Source organism: Lithobates pipiens, unplaced genomic scaffold (genome assembly GCF_037356315.1).
Source record: "Lithobates pipiens isolate NorthernLeopardFrog02 unplaced genomic scaffold, aLitPip1_a1.2 Scaffold_18, whole genome shotgun sequence".
NCBI lineage: Eukaryota > Metazoa > Chordata > Amphibia > Anura > Ranidae > Lithobates > Lithobates pipiens.
In genome coordinates this window covers 67,990,084-68,014,345 of record NW_027507758.1, presented here as the reverse complement: position 1 = coordinate 68,014,345, position 24,262 = coordinate 67,990,084, and positions in this window count along the sequence as shown.

Below are 24,262 nucleotides of genomic sequence, written 5' to 3'. Positions count from 1 at the left end.
CACTCAGCCATGGCCAGAGCTGCTTGTGTGTCCTGCCAACAAGGAGGTCCATATTAGATACAGAACCCCCGTCTCAACCAGCTGTGAATTTATTGGCAAGTTTTTAGGTCTAGCCAAGTCCTAATTCTTGTGGGGGGGGGACTCCTGCGTGGCTCAGTGGGTAGATGCGCCGGCTGTGCCAATGCCGAGCCAGTGCAGCTGTGAGTTCGCATCCCAGCAGCGGCAGGCTTGGATCAACGTGACTGGCCTGGAGGCTGCAACAGGAATGGTGCAAGTGCATTGGCCCCTGGAGGGGAGGGGAACCTGGGGGGGGGGTGCACAACAGAAGGGAAAGCTCTCTAGGGTCGATCCAAGGAGAAGAGAAAAGTGGGGTTGCTCAAAAGAGGGCCACTAGAACCCCATGTAAAAAAAGAAAGGGGGGATTATGTTGGCAGTGGACCCTGTTCATCCAGGCTACTCGTGCACTTTTGCTATTTACAACTCCTGTACCCCTTCCCTGTTGCACTGCTTCTCTTCTTCATCCTCCCCACGGTATACTATACCCCTGTCCCCCCAAGCAATGCACACCCATATCCCCAATCACCTTCTTAATACAGCAGTCCATGTCCCTCCCCTTCCCTCCATCTCTAGCTTAGCATGGCCAACATGGGATTTGAACTCACAACCTCACACTTGCAAGCAGGGCACATTAGCCCACCAAGCCACAGCCAGAGGCACTTGTGAGTCCTGCCAAAAAGGAGGCCTATATTAGCTATAGAACCCAGGTTTCGACCAGCTGTGGGTTTACTAGTGCTTGTTTTCTATGTCTATTGGCTCGCATTGTGCTATTGTGAGTTTGTGCAGCCGTGACTTTGGTTCCCAGGTGTGGCATGCTTAGACAGAAGCAATGTTTGCTTGTCGATGTATGGGTGTCAAGTTCTGGCAGGGTTTTTTCTTTTTTTCAAGTTCTCCTGTGTTTTAACTGCACTTATTCCAATCCACTTGTTTGCAATCCTAGTGAGCAAGCTCAGTGAGTTGTGCACTTGCTTCTATCCGAGCTGCAAACACTTAACCACTCCCCTAATTAGTGAACTGAAAGCAAAAAAAAAACGCTGTTTAAAAAGTGAAAGAAAGGCAAAAGGGTTTTTTCATAACAAAGTAGAAAAGATCATGAAAATACAGAAAGAAGGAACACTTTGCATACGTTCATACTTGTGCATTGTGGGAATGCACCAAAAATCCTGCACAGAAATGAGCTGCCCTTTTTCTCGCATTTACTCAAAAGGTGGATTTACCCACTCAGCCATGGCCAGAGCTGCTTGTGTGTCCTGCCAACAAGGAGGTCCATATTAGATACAGAACCCCCGTCTCAACCAGCTGTGAATTTATTGGCAAGTTTTTAGGTCTAGCCAAGTCCTAATTCTAGTGGGGGACTCCTGCGTGGCTCAGTGGGTAGATGCGCCGGCTGTGCCAATGCCGAGCCAGTGCAGCTGTGAGTTCGAATCCCAGCAGCGGCAGGCTTGGATCAACGTGACTGGCCTGGAGGCTGCAACAGGAATGGTGCAAGTGCATTGGCCCCTGGAGGGGAGGGGAACCTGGAGGGGGGTGCACAACAGAAGGGAAAGCTGTCTAGGGTCGATCCAAGGAGAAGAGAAAAGTGGGGTTGCTCAAAAGAGGGCCACTAGAACCCCATGTAAAAAAAAGAAAGGGGGGATTATGTTGGCAGTGGACCCTGTTCATCCAGGCTACTCGTGCACTTTTGCTATTTACAACTCCTGTACCCCTTCCCTGTTGGACTGCTTCTCTTCTTCATCCTCCCCACGGTATACTATACCCCTGTCCCCCCAAGCAATGCACACCCATATCCCCAATCACCTTCTTAATACAGCAGTCCATGTCCCTCCCCTTCCCTCCATCTCTAGCTTAGCATGGCCAACATGGGATTTGAACTCACAACCTCACACTTGCAAGCAGGGCACATTAGCCCACCAAGCCACAGCCAGAGGCACTTGTGAGTCCTGCCAAAAAGGAGGCCTATATTAGCTATAGAACCCAGGTTTCGACCAGCTGTGGGTTTACTAGTGCTTGTTTTCTATGTCTATTGGCTCGCATTGTGCTATTGTGAGTTTGTGCAGCCGTGACTTTGGTTCCCAGGTGTGGCATGCTTAGACAGAAGCAATGTTTGCTTGTCGATGTATGGGTGTCAAGTTCTGGCAGGGTTTTTTTCTTTTTTTCAAGTTCTCCTGTGTTTTAACTGCACTTATTCCAATCCACTTGTTTGCAATCCTAGTGAGCAAGCTCAGTGAGTTGTGCACTTGCTTCTATCCCAGCTGCAAACACTTAACCACTCCCCTAATTAGTGAACTGAAAGCAAAAAAAAAACGCTGTTTAAAAAGTGAAAGAAAGGCAAAAGGGTTTTTTCATAACAAAGTAGAAAAGATCATGAAAATACAGAAAGAAGGAACACTTTGCATACGTTCATACTTGTGCATTGTGGGAATGCACCAAAAATCCTGCACAGAAATGAGCTGCCCTTTTTCTCGCATTTACTCAAAAGGTGGATTTACCCACTCAGCCATGGCCAGAGCTGCTTGTGTGTCCTGCCAACAAGGAGGTCCATATTAGATACAGAACCCCCGTCTCAACCAGCTGTGAATTTATTGGCAAGTTTTTAGGTCTAGCCAAGTCCTAATTCTTGTGGGGGGGACTCCTGCGTGGCTCAGTGGGTAGATGCGCCGGCTGTGCCAATGCCGAGCCAGTGCAGCTGTGAGTTCGAATCCCAGCAGCGGCAGGCTTGGATCAACGTGACTGGCCTGGAGGCTGCAACAGGAATGGTGCAAGTGCATTGGCCCCTGGAGGGGAGGGGAACCCGGGGGGGGGTGCACAACAGAAGGGAAAGCTGTCTAGGGTCGATCCAAGGAGAAGAGAAAAGTGGGGTTGCTCAAAAGAGGGCCACTAGAACCCCATGTAAAAAAAGAAAGGGGGGATTATGTTGGCAGTGGACCCTGTTCATCCAGGCTACTCATGCACTTTTGCCATTTACAACTCCTGTACCCCTTCCCTGTTGCACTGCTTCTCTTCTTCATCCTCCCCACAGTATACTATACCCCTGTCCCCCCAAGCAATCCACACCCATATCCCCAATCACCTTCTTAATACAGCAGTCCATGTCCCTCCCCTTCCCTCCATCTCTAGCTTAGCATGGCCAACATGGGATTTGAACTCACAACCTCACACTTGCAAGCAGGGCACATTAGCCCACCAAGCCACAGCCAGAGGCACTTGTGAGTCCTGCCAAAAAGGAGGCCTATATTAGCTATAGAACCCAGGTTTCGACCAGCTGTGGGTTTACTAGTGCTTGTTTTCTATGTCTATTGGCTCGCATTGTGCTATTGTGAGTTTGTGCAGCCGTGACTTTGGTTCCCAGGTGTGGCATGCTTAGACAGAAGCATTGTTTGCTTGTCGATGTATGGGTGTCAAGTTCTGGCAGGGTTTTTTTCTTTTTTTCAAGTTCTCCTGTGTTTTAACTGCACTTATTCCAATCCACTTGTTTGCAATCCTAGTGAGCAAGCTCAGTGAGTTGTGCACTTGCTTCTATCCCAGCTGCAAACACTTAACCACTCCCCTAATTAGTGAACTGAAAGCAAAAAAAAAACGCTGTTTAAAAAGTGAAAGAAAGGCAAAAGGGTTTTTTCATAACAAAGTAGAAAAGATCATGAAAATACAGAAAGAAGGAACACTTTGCATACGTTCATACTTGTGCATTGTGGGAATGCACCAAAAATCCTGCACAGAAATGAGCTGCCCTTTTTCTCGCATTTACTCAAAAGGTGGATTTACCCACTCAGCCATGGCCAGAGCTGCTTGTGTGTCCTGCCAACAAGGAGGTCCATATTAGATACAGAACCCCCGTCTCAACCAGCTGTGAATTTATTGCCAAGTTTTTAGGTCTAGCCAAGTCCTAATTCTTGTGGGGGGACTCCTGCGTGGCTCAGTGGGTAGATGCGCCGGCTGTGCCAATGCCGAGCCAGTGCAGCTGTGAGTTCGAATCCCAGCAGCGGCAGGCTTGGATCAACGTGACTAGCCTGGAGGCTGCAACAGGAATGGTGCAAGTGCATTGGCCCCTGGAGGGGAGGGGAACCTGGAGGGGGGTGCACAACAGAAGGGAAAGCTGTCTAGGGTCGATCCAAGGAGAAGAGAAAAGTGGGGTTGCTCAAAAGAGGGCCACTAGAACCCCATGTAAAAAAAGAAAGGGGGGATTATGTTGGCAGTGGACCCTGTTCATCCAGGCTACTCATGCACTTTTGCTATTTACAACTCCTGTACCCCTTCCCTGTTGCACTGCTTCTCTTCTTCATCCTCCCCACAGTATACTATACCCCTGTCCCCCCAAGCAATCCACACCCATATCCCCAATCACCTTCTTAATACAGCAGTCCATGTCCCTCCCCTTCCCTCCATCTCTAGCTTAGCATGGCCAACATGGGATTTGAACTCACAACCTCACACTTGCAAGCAGGGCACATTAGCCCACCAAGCCACAGCCAGAAGCACTTGTGAGTCCTGCCAAAAAGGAGGCCTATATTAGCTATAGAACCCAGGTTTCGACCAGCTGTGGGTTTACTAGTGCTTGTTTTCTATGTCTATTGGCTCGCATTGTGCTATTGTGAGTTTGTGCAGCCGTGACTTTGGTTCCCAGGTGTGGCATGCTTAGACAGAAGCAATGTTTGCTTGTCGATGTATGGGTGTCAAGTTCTGGCAGGGTTTTTTTCTTTTTTTCAAGTTCTCCTGTGTTTTAACTGCACTTATTCCAATCCACTTGTTTGCAATCCTAGTGAGCAAGCTCAGTGAGTTGTGCACTTGCTTCTATCCCAGCTGCAAACACTTAACCACTCCCCTAATTAGTGAACTGAAAGCAAAAAAAAACGCTGTTTGAAAAGTGAAAGAAAGGCAAAAGGGTTTTTTCATAACAAAGTAGAAAAGATCATGAAAATACAGAAAGAAGGAACACTTTGCATACGTTCATACTTGTGCATTGTGGGAATGCACCAAAAATCCTGCACAGAAATGAGCTGCCCTTTTTCTCGCATTTACTCAAAAGGTGGATTTACCCACTCAGCCATGGCCAGAGCTGCTTGTGTGTCCTGCCAACAAGGAGGTCCATATTAGATACAGAACCCCCGTCTCAACCAGCTGTGAATTTATTGGCAAGTTTTTAGGTCTAGCCAAGTCCTAATTCTTGTGGGGGACTCCTGCGTGGCTCAGTGGGTAGATGCGCCGGCTGTGCCAATGCCGAGCCAGTGCAGCTGTGAGCTCGAATCCCAGCAGCGGCAGGCTTGGATCAACGTGACTGGCCTGGAGGCTGCAACAGGAATGGTGCAAGTGCATTGGCCCCTGGAGGGGAGGGGAACCTGGGGGGGGTGCACAACAGAAGGGAAAGCTGTCTAGGGTCGATCCAAGGAGAAGAGAAAAGTGGGGTTGCTCAAAAGAGGGCCACTAGAACCCCATGTAAAAAAAGAAAGGGTGGATTATGTTGGCAGTGGACCCTGTTCATCCAGGCTACTCATGCACTTTTGCTATTTACAACTCCTGTACCCCTTCCCTGTTGCACTGCTTCTCTTCTTCATCCTCCCCACAGTATACTATACCCCTGTCCCCCCAAGCAATCCACACCCATATCCCCAATCACCTTCTTAATACAGCAGTCCATGTCCCTCCCCTTCCCTCCATCTCTAGCTTAGCATGGCCAACATGGGATTTGAACTCACAACCTCACACTTGCCAGCAGGGCACATTAGCCCACCAAGCCACAGCCAGAGGCACTTGTGAGTCCTGCCAAAAAGGAGGCCTATATTAGCTATAGAACCCAGGTTTCGACCAGCTGTGGGTTTACTAGTGCTTGTTTTCTATGTCTATTGGCTCGCATTGTGCTATTGTGAGTTTGTGCAGCCGTGACTTTGGTTCCCAGGTGTGGCATGCTTAGACAGAAGCAATGTTTGCTTGTCGATGTATGGGTGTCAAGTTCTGGCAGGGTTTTTTTCTTTTTTTCAAGTTCTCCTGTGTTTTAACTGCACTTATTCCAATCCACTTGTTTGCAATCCTAGTGAGCAAGCTCAGTGAGTTGTGCACTTGCTTCTATCCCAGCTGCAAACACTTAACCACTCCCCTAATTAGTGAACTGAAAGCAAAAAAAAAACGCTGTTTAAAAAGTGAAAGAAAGGCAAAAGGGTTTTTTCATAACAAAGTAGAAAAGATCATGAAAATACAGAAAGAAGGAACACTTTGCATACGTTCATACTTGTGCATTGTGGGAATGCACCAAAAATCCTGCACAGAAATGAGCTGCCCTTTTTCTCGCATTTACTCAAAAGGTGGATTTACCCACTCAGCCATGGCCAGAGCTGCTTGTGTGTCCTGCCAACAAGGAGGTCCATATTAGATACAGAACCCCCGTCTCAACCAGCTGTGAATTTATTGGCAAGTTTTTAGGTCTAGCCAAGTCCTAATTCTTGTGGGGGACTCCTGCGTGGCTCAGTGGGTATATGCGCCGGCTGTGCCAATGCCGAGCCAGTGCAGCTGTGAGTTCGAATCCCAGCAGCGGCAGGCTTGGATCAACGTGACTGGCCTGGAGGCTGCAACAGGAATGGTGCAAGTGCATTGGCCCCTGGAGGGGAGGGGAACCTGGGGGGGGTGCACAACAGAAGGGAAAGCTGTCTAGGGTCGATCCAAGGAGAAGAGAAAAGTGGGGTTGCTCAAAAGAGGGCCACTAGAACCCCATGTAAAAAAAGAAAGGGGGGATTATGTTGGCAGTAGACCCTGTTCATCCAGGCTACTCATGCACTTTTGCTATTTACAACTCCTGTACCCCTTCCCTGTTGCACTGCTTCTCTTCTTCATCCTCCCCACGGTATACTATACCCCTGTCCCCCCAAGCAATCCACACCCATATCCCCAATCACCTTCTTGATACAGCAGTCCATGTCCCTCCCCTTCCCTCCATCTCTAGCTTAGCATGGCCAACATGGGATTTGAACTCACAACCTCACACTTGCAAGCAGGGCACATTAGCCCACCAAGCCACAGCCAGAGGCACTTGTGAGTCCTGCCAAAAAGGAGGCCTATATTAGCTATAGAACCCAGGTTTCGACCAGCTGTGGGTTTACTAGTGCTTGTTTTCTATGTCTATTGGCTCGCATTGTGCTATTGTGAGTTTGTGCAGCCGTGACTTTGGTTCCCAGGTGTGGCATGCTTAGACAGAAGCAATGTTTGCTTGTCGATGTATGGGTGTCAAGTTCTGGCAGGGTTTTTTTCTTTTTTTCAAGTTCTCCTGTGTTTTAACTGCACTTATTCCAATCCACTTGTTTGCAATCCTAGTGAGCAAGCTCAGTGAGTTGTGCACTTGCTTCTATCCCAGCTGCAAACACTTAACCACTCCCCTAATTAGTGAACTGAAAGCAAAAAAAAAACGCTGTTTAAAAAGTGAAAGAAAGGCAAAAGGGTTTTTTCATAACAAAGTAGAAAAGATCATGAAAATACAGAAAGAAGGAACACTTTGCATACGTTCATACTTGTGCATTGTGGGAATGCACCAAAAATCCTGCACAGAAATGAGCTGCCCTTTTTCTCGCATTTACTCAAAAGGTGGATTTACCCACTCAGCCATGGCCAGAGCTGCTTGTGTGTCCTGCCAACAAGGAGGTCCATATTAGATACAGAACCCCCGTCTCAACCAGCTGTGAATTTATTGGCAAGTTTTTAGGTCTAGCCAAGTCCTTATTCTTGTGGGGGACTCCTGCGTGGCTCAGTGGGTAGATGCGCCGGCTGTGCCAACGCCGAGCCAGTGCAGCTGTGAGTTCGAATCCCAGCAGCGGCAGGCTTGGATCAACGTGACTGGCCTGGAGGCTGCAACAGGAATGGTGCAAGTGCATTGGCCCCTGGAGGGGAGGGGAACCTGGGGGGGGTGCACAACAGAAGGGAAAGCTGTCTAGGGTCGATCCAAGGAGAAGAGAAAAGTGGGGTTGCTCAAAAGAGGGCCACTAGAACCCCATGTAAAAAAAGAAAGGGGGGATTATGTTGGCAGTGGACCCTGTTCATCCAGGCTACTCATGCACTTTTGCTATTTACAACTCCTGTACCCCTTCCCTGTTGCACTGCTTCTCTTCTTCATCCTCCCCACAGTATACTATACCCCTGTCCCCCCAAGCAATCCACACCCATATCCCCAATCACCTTCTTAATACAGCAGTCCATGTCCCTCCCCTTCCCTCCATCTCTAGCTTAGCATGGCCAACATGGGATTTGAACTCACAACCTCACACTTGCAAGCAGGGCACATTAGCCCACCAAGCCACAGCCAGAGGCACTTGTGAGTCCTGCCAAAAAGGAGGCCTATATTAGCTATAGAACCCAGGTTTCGACCAGCTGTGGGTTTACTAGTGCTTGTTTTCTATGTCTATTGGCTCGCATTGTGCTATTGTGAGTTTGTGCAGCCGTGACTTTGGTTCCCAGGTGTGGCATGCTTAGACAGAAGCAATGTTTGCTTGTCGATGTATGGGTGTCAAGTTCTGGCAGGGTTTTTTTCTTTTTTTCAAGTTCTCCTGTGTTTTAACTGCACTTATTCCAATCCACTTGTTTGCAATCCTAGTGAGCAAGCTCAGTGAGTTGTGCACTTGCTTCTATCCCAGCTGCAAACACTTAACCACTCCCCTAATTAGTGAACTGAAAGCAAAAAAAAAAACGCTGTTTAAAAAGTGAAAGAAAGGCAAAAGGGTTTTTTCATAACAAAGTAGAAAAGATCATGAAAATAAAGAAAGAAGGAACACTTTGCATACGTTCATACTTGTGCATTGTGGGAATGCACCAAAAATCCTGCACAGAAATGAGTTGCCCTTTTTCTTGCATTTACTCAAAAGGTGGATTTACCCACTCAGCCATGGCCAGAGCTGCTTGTGTGTCCTGCCAACAAGGAGGTCCATATTAGATACAGAACCCCCGTCTCAACCAGCTGTGAATTTATTGGCAAGTTTTTAGGTCTAGCCAAGTCCTAATTCTTGTGGGGGACTCCTGCGTGGCTCAGTGGGTAGATGTGCCGGCTGTGCCAATGCCGAGCCAGTGCAGCTGTGAGCTTGAATCCCAGCAGCAGAGAAGAGAAAAGTGGGGTTGCTCAAAAGAGGGCCACTAGAACCCCATGTAAAAAAAGAAAGGGGGGATTATGTTGGCAGTGGACCCTGTTCATCCAGGCTACTCATGCACTTTTGCTATTTACAACTCCTGTACCCCTTCCCTGTTGCACTGCTTCTCTTCTTCATCCTCCCCACAGTATACTATACCCCTGTCCCCCCAAGCAATCCACACCCATATCCCCAATCACCTTCTTAATACAGCAGTCCATGTCCCTCCCCTTCCCTCCATCTCTAGCTTAGCATGGCCAACATGGGATTTGAACTCACAACCTCACACTTGCAAGCAGGGCACATTAGCCCACCAAGCCACAGCCAGAGGCACTTGTGAGTCCTGCCAAAAAGGAGGCCTATATTAGCTATAGAACCCAGGTTTCGACCAGCTGTGGGTTTACTAGTGCTTGTTTTCTATGTCTATTGGCTCGCATTGTGCTATTGTGAGTTTGTGCAGCCGTGACTTTGGTTCCCAGGTGTGGCATGCTTAGACAGAAGCAATGTTTGCTTGTCGATGTATGGGTGTCAAGTTCTGGCAGGGTTTTTTTCTTTTTTTCAAGTTCTCCTGTGTTTTAACTGCACTTATTCCAATCCACTTGTTTGCAATCCTAGTGAGCAAGCTCAGTGAGTTGTGCACTTGCTTCTATCCCAGCTGCAAACACTTAACCACTCCCCTAATTAGTGAACTGAAAGCAAAAAAAAAACGCTGTTTAAAAAGTGAAAGAAAGGCAAAAGGGTTTTTTCATAACAAAGTAGAAAAGATCATGAAAATACAGAAAGAAGGAACACTTTGCATACGTTCATACTTGTGCATTGTGGGAATGCACCAAAAATCCTGCACAGAAATGAGCTGCCCTTTTTCTCGCATTTACTCAAAAGGTGGATTTACCCACTCAGCCATGGCCAGAGCTGCTTGTGTGTCCTGCCAACAAGGAGGTCCATATTAGATACAGAACCCCCGTCTCAACCAGCTGTGAATTTATTGGCAAGTTTTTAGGTCTAGCCAAGTCCTAATTCTTGTGGGGGACTCAGTGGGTAGATGCGCCGGCTGTGCCAATGCCGAGCCAGTGCAGCTGTGAGTTCGAATCCCAGCAGCGGCAGGCTTGGATCAACGTGACTGGCCTGGAGGCTGCAACAGGAATGGTGCAAGTGCATTGGCCCCTGGAGGGGAGGGGAACCTGGGGGGGGGTGCACAACAGAAGGGAAATCTGTCTAGGGATCCAAGGAGAAGAGAAAAGTGGGGTTGCTCAAAAGAGGGCCACAAGAACCCCATGTAAAAAAAGAAAAGGGGGATTATGTTGGCAGTGGACCCTGTTCATCCAGGCTACTCATGCACTTTTGCTATTTACAACTCCTGTACCCTTTCCCTGTTGCACTGCTTCTCTTCTTCATTCTCCCCACAGTATACTATACCCCTGCCCCCCGAAGCAATCCACACCCATATCCCCTATAACCTTCTTAATACAGCAGTCCATGTCCCTCCCCTTCCCTCCATCTCTAGCTTAGCATGGCCAACATGGGATTTGAACTCACAACCTCACACTTGCAAGCAGGGCACATTAGCCCACCAAGCCACAGCCAGAGGCACTTGTGAGTCCTGCCAAAAAGGAGGCCTATATTAGCTATAGAACCCAGGTTTCGACCAGCTGTGGGTTTACTAGTGCTTGTTTTCTATGTCTATTGGCTTGCATTGTGCTATTGTGAGTTTGTGCAGCCGTGACTTTGGTTCCCAGGTGTGGCATGTTTAGACAGAAGCAATGTTTGCTTGTCGATGTATGGGTGTCAAGTTCTGGCAGGGTTTTTTTCTTTTTTTCAAGTTCTCCTGTGTTTTAACTGCACTTATTCCAATCCACTTGTTTGCAATCCTAGTGAGCAAGCTCAGTGAGTTGTGCACTTGCTTCTATCCCAGCTGCAAACACTTAACCACTCCCCTAATTAGTGAACTGAAAGCAAAAAAAAAACGCTGTTTAAAAAGTGAAAGAAAGGCAAAAGGGTTTTTTCATAACAAAGTAAAAAAGATCATGAAAATACAGAAAGAAGGAACACTTTGCATACGTTCATACTTGTGCATTGTGGGAATGCACCAAAAATCCTGCACAGAAATGAGCTGCCCTTTTTCTCGCATTTACTCAAAAGGTGGATTTACCCACTCAGCCATGGCCAGAGCTGCTTGTGTGTCCTGCCAACAAGGAGGTCCATATTAGATACAGAACCCCCGTCTCAACCAGCTGTGAATTTATTGGCAAGTTTTTAGGTCTAGCCAAGTCCTAATTCTTGTGGGGGACTCCTGCGTGGCTCAGTGGGTATATGCGCCGGCTGTGCCAATGCCGAGCCAGTGCAGCTGTGAGTTCAAATCCCAGCAGCGGCAGGCTTGGATCAACGTGACTGGCCTGGAGGCTGCAACAGGAATGGTGCAAGTGCATTGGCCCCTGGAGGGGTGCACAACAGAAGGGAAAGCTGTCTAGGGTCGATCCAAGGAGAAGAGAAAAGTGGGGTTGCTCAAAAGAGGGCCACTAGAACCCCATGTAAAAAAAGAAAGGGGGGATTATGTTGGCAGTGGACCCTGTTCATCCAGGCTACTCATGCACTTTTGCTATTTACAACTCCTGTACCCCTTCCCTGTTGCACTGCTTCTCTTCTTCATCCTCCCCACAGTATACTATACCCCTGTCCCCCCAAGCAATCCACACCCATATCCCCAATCACCTTCTTAATACAGCAGTCCATGTCCCTCCCCTTCCCTCCATCTCTAGCTTAGCATGGCCAACATGGGATTTGAACTCACAACCTCACACTTGCAAGCAGGGCACATTAGCCCACCAAGCCACAGCCAGAGGCACTTGTGAGTCCTGCCAAAAAGGAGGCCTATATTAGCTATAGAACCCAGGTTTCGACCAGCTGTGGGTTTACTAGTGCTTGTTTTCTATGTCTATTGGCTCGCATTGTGCTATTGTGAGTTTGTGCAGCCGTGACTTTGGTTCCCAGGTGTGGCATGCTTAGACAGAAGCAATGTTTGCTTGTCGATGTATGGGTGTCAAGTTCTGGCAGGGTTTTTTTCTTTTTTTCAAGTTCTCCTGTGTTTTAACTGCACTTATTCCAATCCACTTGTTTGCAATCCTAGTGAGCAAGCTCAGTGAGTTGTGCACTTGCTTCTATCCCAGCTGCAAACACTTAACCACTCCCCTAATTAGTGAACTGAAAGCAAAAAAAAAACGCTGTTTAAAAAGTGAAAGAAAGGCAAAAGGGTTTTTTCATAACAAAGTAGAAAAGATCATGAAAATACAGAAAGAAGGAACACTTTGCATACGTTCATACTTGTGCATTGTGGGAATGCACCAAAAATCCTGCACAGAAATGAGCTGCCCTTTTTCTCGCATTTACTCAAAAGGTGGATTTACCCACTCAGCCATGGCCAGAGCTGCTTGTGTGTCCTGCCAACAAGGAGGTCCATATTAGATACAGAACCCCCGTCTCAACCAGCTGTGAATTTATTGGCAAGTTTTTAGGTCTAGCCAAGTCCTAATTCTTGTGGGGGGACTCCTGCGTGGCTCAGTGGGTAGATGCGCCGGCTGTGCCAATGCCGAGCCAGTGCAGCTGTGAGTTCAAATCCCAGCAGCGGCAGGCTTGGATCAACGTGACTGGCCTGGAGGCTGCAACAGGAATGGTGCAAGTGCATTGGCCCCTGGAGGGGAGGGGAACCTGGGGGGGTGCACAACAGAAGGGAAAGCTGTCTAGGGTCGATCCAAGGAGAAGAGAAAAGTGGGGTTGCTCAAAAGAGGGCCACTAGAACCCCATGTAAAAAAAGAAAGGGGGGATTATGTTGGCAGTGGACCCTGTTCATCCAGGCTACTCGTGCACTTTTGCTATTTACAACTCCTGTACCCCTTCCCTGTTGCACTGCTTCTCTTCTTCATCCTCCCCACGGTATACTATACCCCTGTCCCCCCAAGCAATGCACACCCATATCCCCAATCACCTTCTTAATACAGCAGTCCATGTCCCTCCCCTTCCCTCCATCTCTAGCTTAGCATGGCCAACATGGGATTTGAACTCACAACCTCACACTTGCAAGCAGGGCACATTAGCCCACCAAGCCACAGCCAGAGGCACTTGTGAGTCCTGCCAAAAAGGAGGCCTATATTAGCTATAGAACCCAGGTTTCCACCAGCTGTGGGTTTACTAGTGCTTGTTTTCTATGTCTATTGGCTCGCATTGTGCTATTGTGAGTTTGTGCAGCCGTGACTTTGGTTCCCAGGTGTGGCATGCTTAGACAGAAGCAATGTTTGCTTGTCGATGTATGGGTGTCAAGTTCTGGCAGGGTTTTTTTCTTTTTTTCAAGTTCTCCTGTGTTTTAACTGCACTTATTCCAATCCACTTGTTTGCAATCCTAGTGAGCAAGCTCAGTGAGTTGTGCACTTGCTTCTATCCCAGCTGCAAACACTTAACCACTCCCCTAATTAGTGAACTGAAAGCAAAAAAAAAACGCTGTTTAACCACTTGAGATCCGCGCTATAGTAAAAAGACGTGTATAGCGCGGATCTCAATTTCCGGGACTACGTCTATTGACGTAGTCCCCTTTAAGAGTTCCCCGCGCGCTCCCGGGAGCGCGCATCGGGGAAAATCTGTGTTGGCCGTGTCCGCTGGACACAGCCAATCACAGATCGCTGTAAACGGCCAATCACAGCGGCCGTTTACAGCGCGATCGCCTCCTCCAATGGGTGATGATCTCAAATGTAAACAAATGGGATCATCACCCATTGCCGAACGTGTCTCCTCACACAGCGATAGCGTGTGAGGAGACCGAAGGTGTTTGTGAGTGTAAAAGTGACAGTAAACTGATAAAAAACCCACCTGTGCCCAGATCTACCCTGCCAGTGCCCAGATCTACCCTGCCAGTGCCCTGCCAGTGCCCAGATCTACCCTGCCAGTGCCCACCTGTGCCCACCTGTGCCCACCTGTGGCCACCTGTGCCCACCTGTGCCCACCTGTGCCCACCTGTGCACCGCCAGTGCCCACCTGTGCACCGCCAGTACTCCATCTGTGCACCACCAGTGCCCGCCAGTGCCCCGCCAGTGCCCGCCAGTGCCCGCCAGTGCCCGCCAGTGCCAGCCAGTGCCAGCCAGTGCCAATCGGTGCCCATCTGTACCAATCGGTGCCCATCTGTGCCTCAGCAGTGCCCATCTGTGCCGCCTAAGCAGTGCCCATCTGTGCCGCCTCAGCAGTGCCCATCTGTGCCGCCTAAGCAGTGCCCATCTGTGCCGCCTAAGCAGTGCCCATCTGTGCCCATCTGCTGCCTTATCAGTGCACATCCGTGCAATAAATCAGTGCACATCTGTGCCGACCTATCAGTGCCCATCTGCCGACTCAGCAGTGCCCATCTGTGCCGATTCAGCAGTGCCCATCTCTGCCGCCTCAGCAGTGCCCATCTGCCGCCTCAGCAGTGCCCATCTGCCGCCTCAGCAGTGCCCATCTGCCACCTCAGCAGTGCACATCCGTGCAATAAATCAGTGCACATCCATGCAATAAATCAGTGCACATCTGTGCCGACCCATCAGTGCCCATCTGCCGCCTCAGCAGTGCCCATCTGTGCCGCCTCAGCAGTGCCCATCTGTGCCGCCTCAGCAGTGCCCATCTGTGCCGCCTCAGCAGTGCCCATCTGCCGCCTCAGCAGTGCCCATCTGCCGCCTCATCAGTGCACATCCGTGCAACAAATCTGCACATCTGTGCAATAAATCAGTGCACATCTGTGCCGACCCATCAGTGTCCATTTGTGCCACCTCAAAAGCGCCCATCTGTGCCACCTCAAAAACGCCCATCTGTGCCACCTCATCAGTGCCCATCAGTGCTACAATGGCTAAACGCGTCTTTTCCGCTGAGGAGGCGTACCAAATTATTTCCGCGGCCGACGAGAGCAACGGGGAGCTCTCCTCTTCCGATTCCTTTTCGGATTCGGATTCTGAAGACGTAACTTATGAGCCAGTCCTCAGCAGTGAAACACTGACTGATGAATCCGAGGAGGAAGATATCCGGCCCATCAAGCGAAGGCGTTCTAGTGAGGCAGTGCCGTCCACCAGCACCGCAGTGCCGTCCACCAGCACCGCGATGCCGTCCACCAGCACCGCAGTGCCCCAGCAAGAAAGGCCAAGTACCAGTGGGGTGTCATCTCAGCCCCAAAGGGTTAGGAGCCATGCTGGCCTTCCCTATGCCCTTCAGAACCCCTTGTGGCTTCCTCCTAATTCAGGAGAGGCCAATGTTCCCCCTTTCACCGCCCAGCCAGGAGTCCAGGTGGACACGGAGAATTTTAGCCCCATCGATTTTTTTAATTTAATTTTTACGGAGGACATGTTGGCGTCAATTGTGGCCCAGTGCAACCTGTATGCACAACAATTTATTTTTCAAAATCCGACCTCCTATTATGCCCGTCCCTACGAATGGAGAGATCTAACGGTGGAGGAGTTCAAGCTTTTTTTAGGCCTCACATTTAATATGGGACTCAACAAAAAAAAACAATTACGTACCTACTGGTCAACCCACCCCCTCCACCACTCACCGCTCTTCTCCGCGGTAATGCCCAGAACCAGGTATCAGATGATCCTGAGGTTCTTACATTTCAGTGACAATTCCCAATGCCTTCCACGAAATGATCCAAATTATGACCGCCTTTACAAAATTCGACCAATACTAAATTATTTTTCTGAAATATTCCCCAAATTGTTTACCCCGGACCAACACATATGTGTGGATGAGTCCCTTATTAAATTTAGTGGCAGGCTTAGGATGAAGCAATTTATGCCCAGCAAAAGGGCCCGCTATGGGGTGAAGGTCTACAAATTATGTGACCGAGCCACAGGGTACACATATTCCTTCAAGGTGTACGAAGGGAAGGACACCCAGCTACAGCCCCCTAATTGTCCGGATTATTTGGGATCCAGCGGAAAAATTGTTTGGGACCTCATATACCCCCTACTGGATAAAGGCTACCACCTCTATGTAGACAACTTCTACACATCTCTGCCCCTGTTCCACAACCTTCACCGGAAGAAGACGCCAGCATGTGGCACTGTAAAAAAGAACCGGAAGGGCTTTCCTCAAAGTCTGGTGAACAAGAAGCTGCGGAAAGGAGAAACCGCAAGTCTAAGAAACAAGGAGGTTCTGGCAGTGAAGTGGAGGGACAGAAGAGATGTGTACATGTTATCTTCTATCCACAACGATACCTTCGTAGAAATCCCCAGAAGGAATGGCCCCGTAAAGAAACCCAAATGTATTTCAGAGTATAATTTGTTCATGGGAGGAGTCGACTTCAACGACCAAATGATGGAACCATATCTGGTCTCAAGACGGACATATCATTGGTACAAAAAAGTAGTAATTTATTTTTTTCAATTGGCCATTTACAATTCATATGTAATTTACAGCAACGCCACCCAAAACCCCAAACGTTTCTTTGGCTACCAGGAGGAAGTTTTCACAGCCCTTATTTTCCCAAACGGCCCACCAGAAAATATCAGATCAGACGTTGTAAGTCGACTCTCCGAGCGCCACTTTCCGGATAAAATTCCCCGGACACCAGCAGGCAAAAGACGCCAAAAAAGATGTAAGGTGTGTACCAGAGCAGGAGTCAGAAGAGACACATCTTATTATTGTGCACAATGTCCTTCCCAACCAGGCCTCTGTATAGGCGACTGTTTTCGGCGTTACCATACTTCAATAAATTTTTTGTGAAGTATGGTAAACATAATCCTCAGTTCCTGCCTTCATACACCTTCACACCCCTTATGCCACTGCCTGCTCTGTAACGGACCCTGGCTTGTTATTTGACCACTCTTATGCCTGCCGATTCTGTACATACCGCTGCCTGATCTGGAACTGACCCTGGACTGTTATTCGACCACGCTTCTGCCTAACGATTCTGTACATACCTCTGCCTCATCTGGAACTGACCCTGGACTGTTATTCGACCATGCTTCTGTCTAACGATTCTGTATATATCTCTGCCTGATCTGGAACTGACCTTGGACTGTTTGACCACGATATTTGCCTGCCTCTTGGACTGATCTTGTATTCTGCAACTGGACTAGTGGGATTCAACACGGGGTCTCACATATGTGAGGGGCTCCAGTATAGTTTTTCTGGAAGAAGAAAACAATTTTCTTTGTTTTCTTATTCCTAGATTAGGGTCTGGAGACTCGGAGGCTTCAAAGAGATTTGGGAGGGAGAAGCCTCTACCCCTATCCCCATTCTGTCCTGAACGAGGCTCTACTTTTGTCTGCTGCCTGTAGGACTTACTGCCATCATGCCGCACTGACCACACCACAAGGACCTGCCTACTACCAGGACCAATATTTTTGGCACTGCTGACATCTCTGCACTAACCCTGGACTGTAATATGGACAGTATCCCTGCCTGCTGCCTGAAAAACTGTGTTCGCTGTTGCTGACCAAGTCCCTGCCTGCTGCCTGGACCAGTGATATCCTCCTGTGGACAACTGCGCTTCTAAAACCACAGGTAATCTTTTCTTTACCCTTTGCTCAGCATAATGTATTTGGGGGTGTAATTCTTGGTATGTGCAGGCTATGTGTCCCTGGAACGCCGACGGTGTTTCTTGCATGTTGCGCCTCTGTATTTGGTCAGGCTGTGTAAAAGTCTCACACATGTGGTATCGTTATACTCAGGAGGAGTAGTAGAACGTATTTTGGGGTGTTATTTTTGCTATGTAAATGCTATGCGTTGGAAATATCTTATAAACGGACAACTTTGTGTAAAAAAAAATGCGTTTTCATTTTTTTCCACATTTTCCGAAAACTTCTGGAAAAAAATGAACCATTGAAAAGACTCATTATGCCTCATAGATTATACGTTGGGGTGTTAGCTTTCCAAAATGGGGTCATTTTCTGGACGTTTCCATTGCCCTGGTGTTCCAGGGCCTTCAAAACTGTAATAGGTGGTTGAGAAATGAAATGTGTAATTTATGCTCCTAGAATGCCTGAAGGTGCTACTTCAAAATTAGGCCTCTGTATGTGGTCAGGCTGTGTAAAAGTCTCACACATTTGGTATCGTTATACTCAGGAGGAGTAGTAGAACGTATTTTGGGGTGTTATTTTTGCTATGTAAATGCTATGCGTTGGAAATATCTTATAAACGGACAACTTTGTGTAAAAAAAAATGCGTTTTCATTTTTTTCCACATTTTCCGAAAACTTCTGGAAAAAAATGAACCATTGAAAAGACTCATTATGCCTCATAGATTATACGTTGGGGTGTTAGCTTTCCAAAATGGGGTCATTTTCTGGACGTTTCCATTGCCCTGGTGTTCCAGGGCCTTCAAAACTGTAATAGGTGGTTGAGAAATGAAATGTGTAATTTATGCTCCTAGAATGCCTGAAGGTGCTACTTCAAAATTAGGCCTCTGTATGTGGTCAGGCTGTGTAAAAGTCTCACACATTTGGTATCGTTATACTCAGGAGGAGTAGTAGAACGTATTTTGGGGTGTTATTTTTGCTATGTAAATGCTATGCGTTGGAAATATCTTATAAACGGACAACTTTGTGTAAAAAAAAATGCGTTTTCATTTTTTTCCACATTTTCCGAAAACTTCTGGAAAAAAATGAACCATTGAAAAGACTCATTATGCCTCATAGATTATACGTTGGGGTGTTAGCTTTCCAAAATGGGGTCATTTTCTGGACGTTTCCATTGCCCTGGTGTTCCAGGGCCTTCAAAACTGTAATAGGTGATTGAGAAATGAAATGTGTAATTTATGCTCTTAGAATGCCTGAAGGTGCTACTTCAAAATTAGGCCTCTGTATGTGGTCAGGCTGTGTAAAAGTCTCACACATGTGGTATCGTTATACTCAGGAGGAGTAGTAGAACGTATTTTGGGGTGTTATTTTTGCTATGTAAATGCTATGCGTTGGAAATATCTTATAAACGGACAACTTTGTGTAAAAAAAAATGCGTTTTCATTTTTTTCCACATTTTCCGAAAACTTCTGGAAAAAAATGAACCATTGAAAAGACTCATTATGCCTCATAGATTATACGTTGGGGTGTTAGCTTTCCAAAATGGGGTCATTTTCTGGACGTTTCCATTGCCCTGGTGTTCCAGGGCCTTCAAAACTGTAATAGGTGGTTGAGAAATGAAATGTGTAATTTATGCTCCTAGAATGCCTGAAGGTGCTACTTCAAAATTAGGCCTCTGTATGTGGTCAGGCTGTGTAAAAGTCTCACACATTTGGTATCGTTATACTCAGGAGGAGTAGTAGAACGTATTTTGGGGTGTTATTTTTGCTATGTAAATGCTATGCGTTGGAAATATCTTATAAACGGACAACTTTGTGTAAAAAAAAATGCGTTTTCATTGTTTTCCACATTTTCCGAAAACTTCTGGAAAAAAATGAACCATTGAAAAGACTCATTATGCCTCATAGATTATACGTTGGGGTGTTAGCTTTCCAAAATGGGGTCATTTTCTGGACGTTTCCATTGCCCTGGTGTTCCAGGGCCTTCAAAACTGTAATAGGTGATTGAGAAATGAAATGTGTAATTTATGCTCTTAGAATGCCTGAAGGTGCTACTTCAAAATTAGGCCTCTGTATGTGGTCAGGCTGTGTAAAAGTCTCACACATTTGGTATCGTTATACTCAGGAGGAGTAGTAGAACGTATTTTGGGGTGTTATTTTTGCTATGTAAATGCTATGCGTTGGAAATATCTTATAAACGGACAACTTTGTGTAAAAAAAAATGCGTTTTCATTTTTTTCCACATTTTCCGAAAACTTCTGGAAAAAAATGAACCATTGAAAAGACTCATTATGCCTCATAGATTATACGTTGGGGTGTTAGCTTTCCAAAATGGGGTCATTTTCTGGACGTTTCCATTGCCCTGGTGTTCCAGGGCCTTCAAAACTGTAATAGGTGGTTGAGAAATGAAATGTGTAATTTATGCTCCTAGAATGCCTGAAGGTGCTACTTCAAAATTAGGCCTCTGTATGTGGTCAGGCTGTGTAAAAGTCTCACACATTTGGTATCGTTATACTCAGGAGGAGTAGTAGAACGTATTTTGGGGTGTTATTTTTGCTATGTAAATGCTATGCGTTGGAAATATCTTATAAACGGACAACTTTGTGTAAAAAAAAATGCGTTTTCATTGTTTTCCACATTTTCCGAAAACTTCTGGAAAAAAATGAACCATTGAAAAGACTCATTATGCCTCATAGATTATACGTTGGGGTGTTAGCTTTCCAAAATGGGGTCATTTTCTGGACGTTTCCATTGCCCTGGTGTTCCAGGGCCTTCAAAACTGTAATAGGTGATTGAGAAATGAAATGTGTAATTTATGCTCTTAGAATGCCTGAAGGTGCTACTTCAAAATTAGGCCTCTGTATGTGGTCAGGCTGTGTAAAAGTCTCACACATTTGGTATCGTTATACTCAGGAGGAGTAGTAGAACGTATTTTGGGGTGTTATTTTTGCTATGTAAATGCTATGCGTTGGAAATATCTTATAAACGGACAACTTTGTGTAAAAAAAAATGCGTTTTCATTTTTTTCCACATTTTCCGAAAACTTCTGGAAAAAAATGAACCATTGAAAAGACTCATTATGCCTCATAGATTATACGTTGGGGTGTTAGCTTTCCAAAATGGGGTCATTTTCTGGACGTTTCCATTGCCCTGGTGTTCCAGGGCCTTCAAAACTGTAATAGGTGGTTGAGAAATGAAATGTGTAATTTATGCTCCTAGAATGCCTGAAGGTGCTCCTTCAAAATTAGGCCTCTGTATGTGGTCAGGCTGTGTAAAAGTCTCACACATTTGGTATCGTTATACTCAGGAGGAGTAGTAGAACGTATTTTGGGGTGTTATTTGTGGTATGCACATTCCGTGTGGGAGAAATAAGCTATTACAATGAAAATTTTGTGAAAAAAATAAATAAATAAATAAATCGTAATTTTGCAAAGAATTATGGGAAAAAATGACAACTTAAAATAACTAACCATGCCTCTTACTAAATACATTGGAATGTCTACTTTCCAAAAAGGGGTCATTTGGGGGGCATTTGTACTTTCCTGGCTTGTTAGGGTCTCAAGAATGGAGATAGGCCTTAGTACATCAGATGTGATCTTTTTTTGCAAATCTTTATGATTTGCACCATAGCTTGTAGACTCTATAAATTTCACACAGATCATATAATATGCAAAAATTTGGGTTATTTTTACCAAAGATGTGTAGTAGTATAAATTGTGGCCAAAATTTATGAAGAAAAATTGCTAATTTGCTAAATTTTGTCACAGAAACGAAGAAAAATTCATTTTTTTTCAAAATTTTCGGTCTTTTTTCATTTATAGCGCAGAAAATAAAAAACTGAGAGGTGATCAAATACCACCAAAAGAAAGCTCTATTGGTATGAAGAAAAGGACAAAAAAATCATTTGGTTACAGTGTTGCATGACTGAGTAATTGTCATTCAAAATGTGAGAGCACTGAAAGCTGAAAATTGGTCTGGGACTGAGGGGGGTTTAAGTGCCCAGTAAGCAAGTGGTTAAAAAGTGAAAGAAAGGCAAAAGGGTTTTTTCATAACAAAGTAGAAAAGATCATGAAAATACAGAAAGAAGGAACACTTTGCATACGTTCATACTTGTGCATTGTGGGAATGCACCAAACATCCTGCACAGAAATGAGCTGCCCTTTTTCTCGCATTTACTCAAAAGGTAGATTTACCCACTCAGCCATGGCCAGAGCTGCTTGTGTGTCCTGCCAACAAGGAGGTCCATATTAGATACAGAACCCCCGTCTCAACCAGCTGTGAATTTATTGGCAAGTTTTTAGGTCTAGCCAAGTCCTAATTCTTGTGGGGGACTCCTGCGTGACTCAGTGGGTAGATGCGCCGGCTGTGCCAATGCCAAGCCAGTGCAGCTGTGAGTTCAAATCCCAGCAGCGGCAGGCTTGGATCGACGTGACTGGCCTGGAGGCTGCAACAGGAATGGTGCAAGTGCATTGGCCCCTGGAGGGGAGGGGAACCTGGGGGGGTGCACAACAGAAGGGAAAGCTGTCTAGGGTCGATCCAAGGAGAAGAGAAAAGTGGGGTTGCTCAAAAGAGGGCCACTAGAACCCCCATGTAAAAAAGAAAAGGGGGATTATGTTGGCAGTGGACCCTGTTCATCCAGGCTACTCATGCACTTTTGCTATTTACAACTCCTGTACCCCTTCCCTGTTGCACTGCTTCTCTTCTTCATCCTCCCCACAGTATACTATGCCCGTGTCCCCCCAAGCAATCCACACCCATATCCCCAATCACCTTCTTAACACAGCAGTCCATGTCCCTCCCCTTCATCTCTAGCTTAGCATGGCCAACATGGGATTTGAACTCACAACCTCACACTTGCAAGCAGGGCACATTAGCCCACCAAGCCACAGCCAGAGGCACTTGTGAGTCCTGCCAAAAAGGAGGCCTATATTAGCTATAGAACCCAGGTTTCCACCAGCTGTGGGTTTACTAGTGCTTGTTTTCTATGTCTATTGGCTCGCATTGTGCTATTGTGAGTTTGTGCAGCCGTGACTTTGGTTCCCAGGTGTGGCATGCTTAGACAGAAGCAATGTTTGCTTGTCGATGTATGGGTGTCAAGTTCTGGCAGGGTTTTTTTCTTTTTTTCAAGTTCTCCTGTGTTTTAACTGCACTTATTCCAATCCACTTGTTTGCAATCCTAGTGAGCAAGCTCAGTGAGTTGTGCACTTGCTTCTATCCCAGCTGCAAACACTTAACCACTCCCCTAATTAGTGAACTGAAAGCAAAAAAAAAACGCTGTTTAAAAAGTGAAAGAAAGGCAAAAGGGTTTTTTCATAACAAAGTAGAAAATACAGAAAGAAGGAACACTTTGCATACGTTCATACTTGTGCATTGTGGGAATGCACCAAAAATCCTGCACAGAAATGAGCTGCCCTTTTTCTCGCATTTACTCAAAAGGTGGATTTACCCACTCAGCCATGGCCAGAGCTGCTTGTGTGTCCTGCCAACAAGGAGGTCCATATTAGATACAGAACCCCCGTCTCAACCAGCTGTGAATTTATTAGACATGTGCAGAGTAAAATATTTCGTTTCGGAATTTCGTTTTCGTCCGAAAACTTAATTTATTTAGTTACTCCCGAAATTCGTTTTTATTTATTTCGTTTTTCGTTCAAAAATTGCATTCATCCGAAAATCCACATGAATTACGGTCGAATCTGTCTTGGAAGGCTTATGGTGTCTGTCGAATGTATAAAGAAGATTAGACGGAGCTAACTATATAGCATACTTTAGAACCCTATTAAAGTCTATGGGACTCCAACGTTCAAAATCTAAAGTGCTAATTTTAAAGGCTAATTTGCAAGTTACTGTCCTAAAAAGTGTTTGGGGACCCGGGTCCTGCCCCAGGGGACATGTATCAATGCAAAAAAAAGTTTTAAAAACGGCCGTTTTTTTGGGAGCAGTGATTTTAATAATGATTAAAGTGAAACAATAAAAGTGTAATATTCCTTTAAATTTCGTAGGGGGGGGGTTGTCTATAGCATGCCTGTGAAGGGGCGCATGTTTCCCGTGCTTAGAATTGTCCCTGCACAAAGTGTCATTTATGCAGGAAAAAAAGTCCTTTAAAATCACTCGCAGCTATTATGAATTGTCGGCTCCGTAATACAGAGAACACTCATTGAAAGTCATTGATAAAAAAAAAAAATAAATAAATAAAAAAAAGCGTGGGGGTCCCCCAAATTCAATTACCAGGCCCTTCAGGTCTGGTATGGATATTAAGGGGAACCCTGCCTCAAATTTAAGAAAAAAATTGACGTGGGGTTCCCCCTAAATATCCATAACCAGACCCTTCAGGTCTGGTATGGATATTAAGGGGAACCCCGCGTCAAATTAAAAAAAAAATTGACGTGGGGTTCCCCCTAAAAATCCATACCAGACCCTTTATCCGAGCACGCAACCTGGCAGGCTGCAGGAAAAGAGGGGGGGACGAGAGAGTGGCCCCCCTCCCTCCTGAACCGTACCAGGCCACATGCCCTCAACATTGGGAGGATGCTTTGGGGGTCCGTGACCCCTTGTCCCCATGTTGATGAGGACAAGGGCCTCATCCCCACAACCCT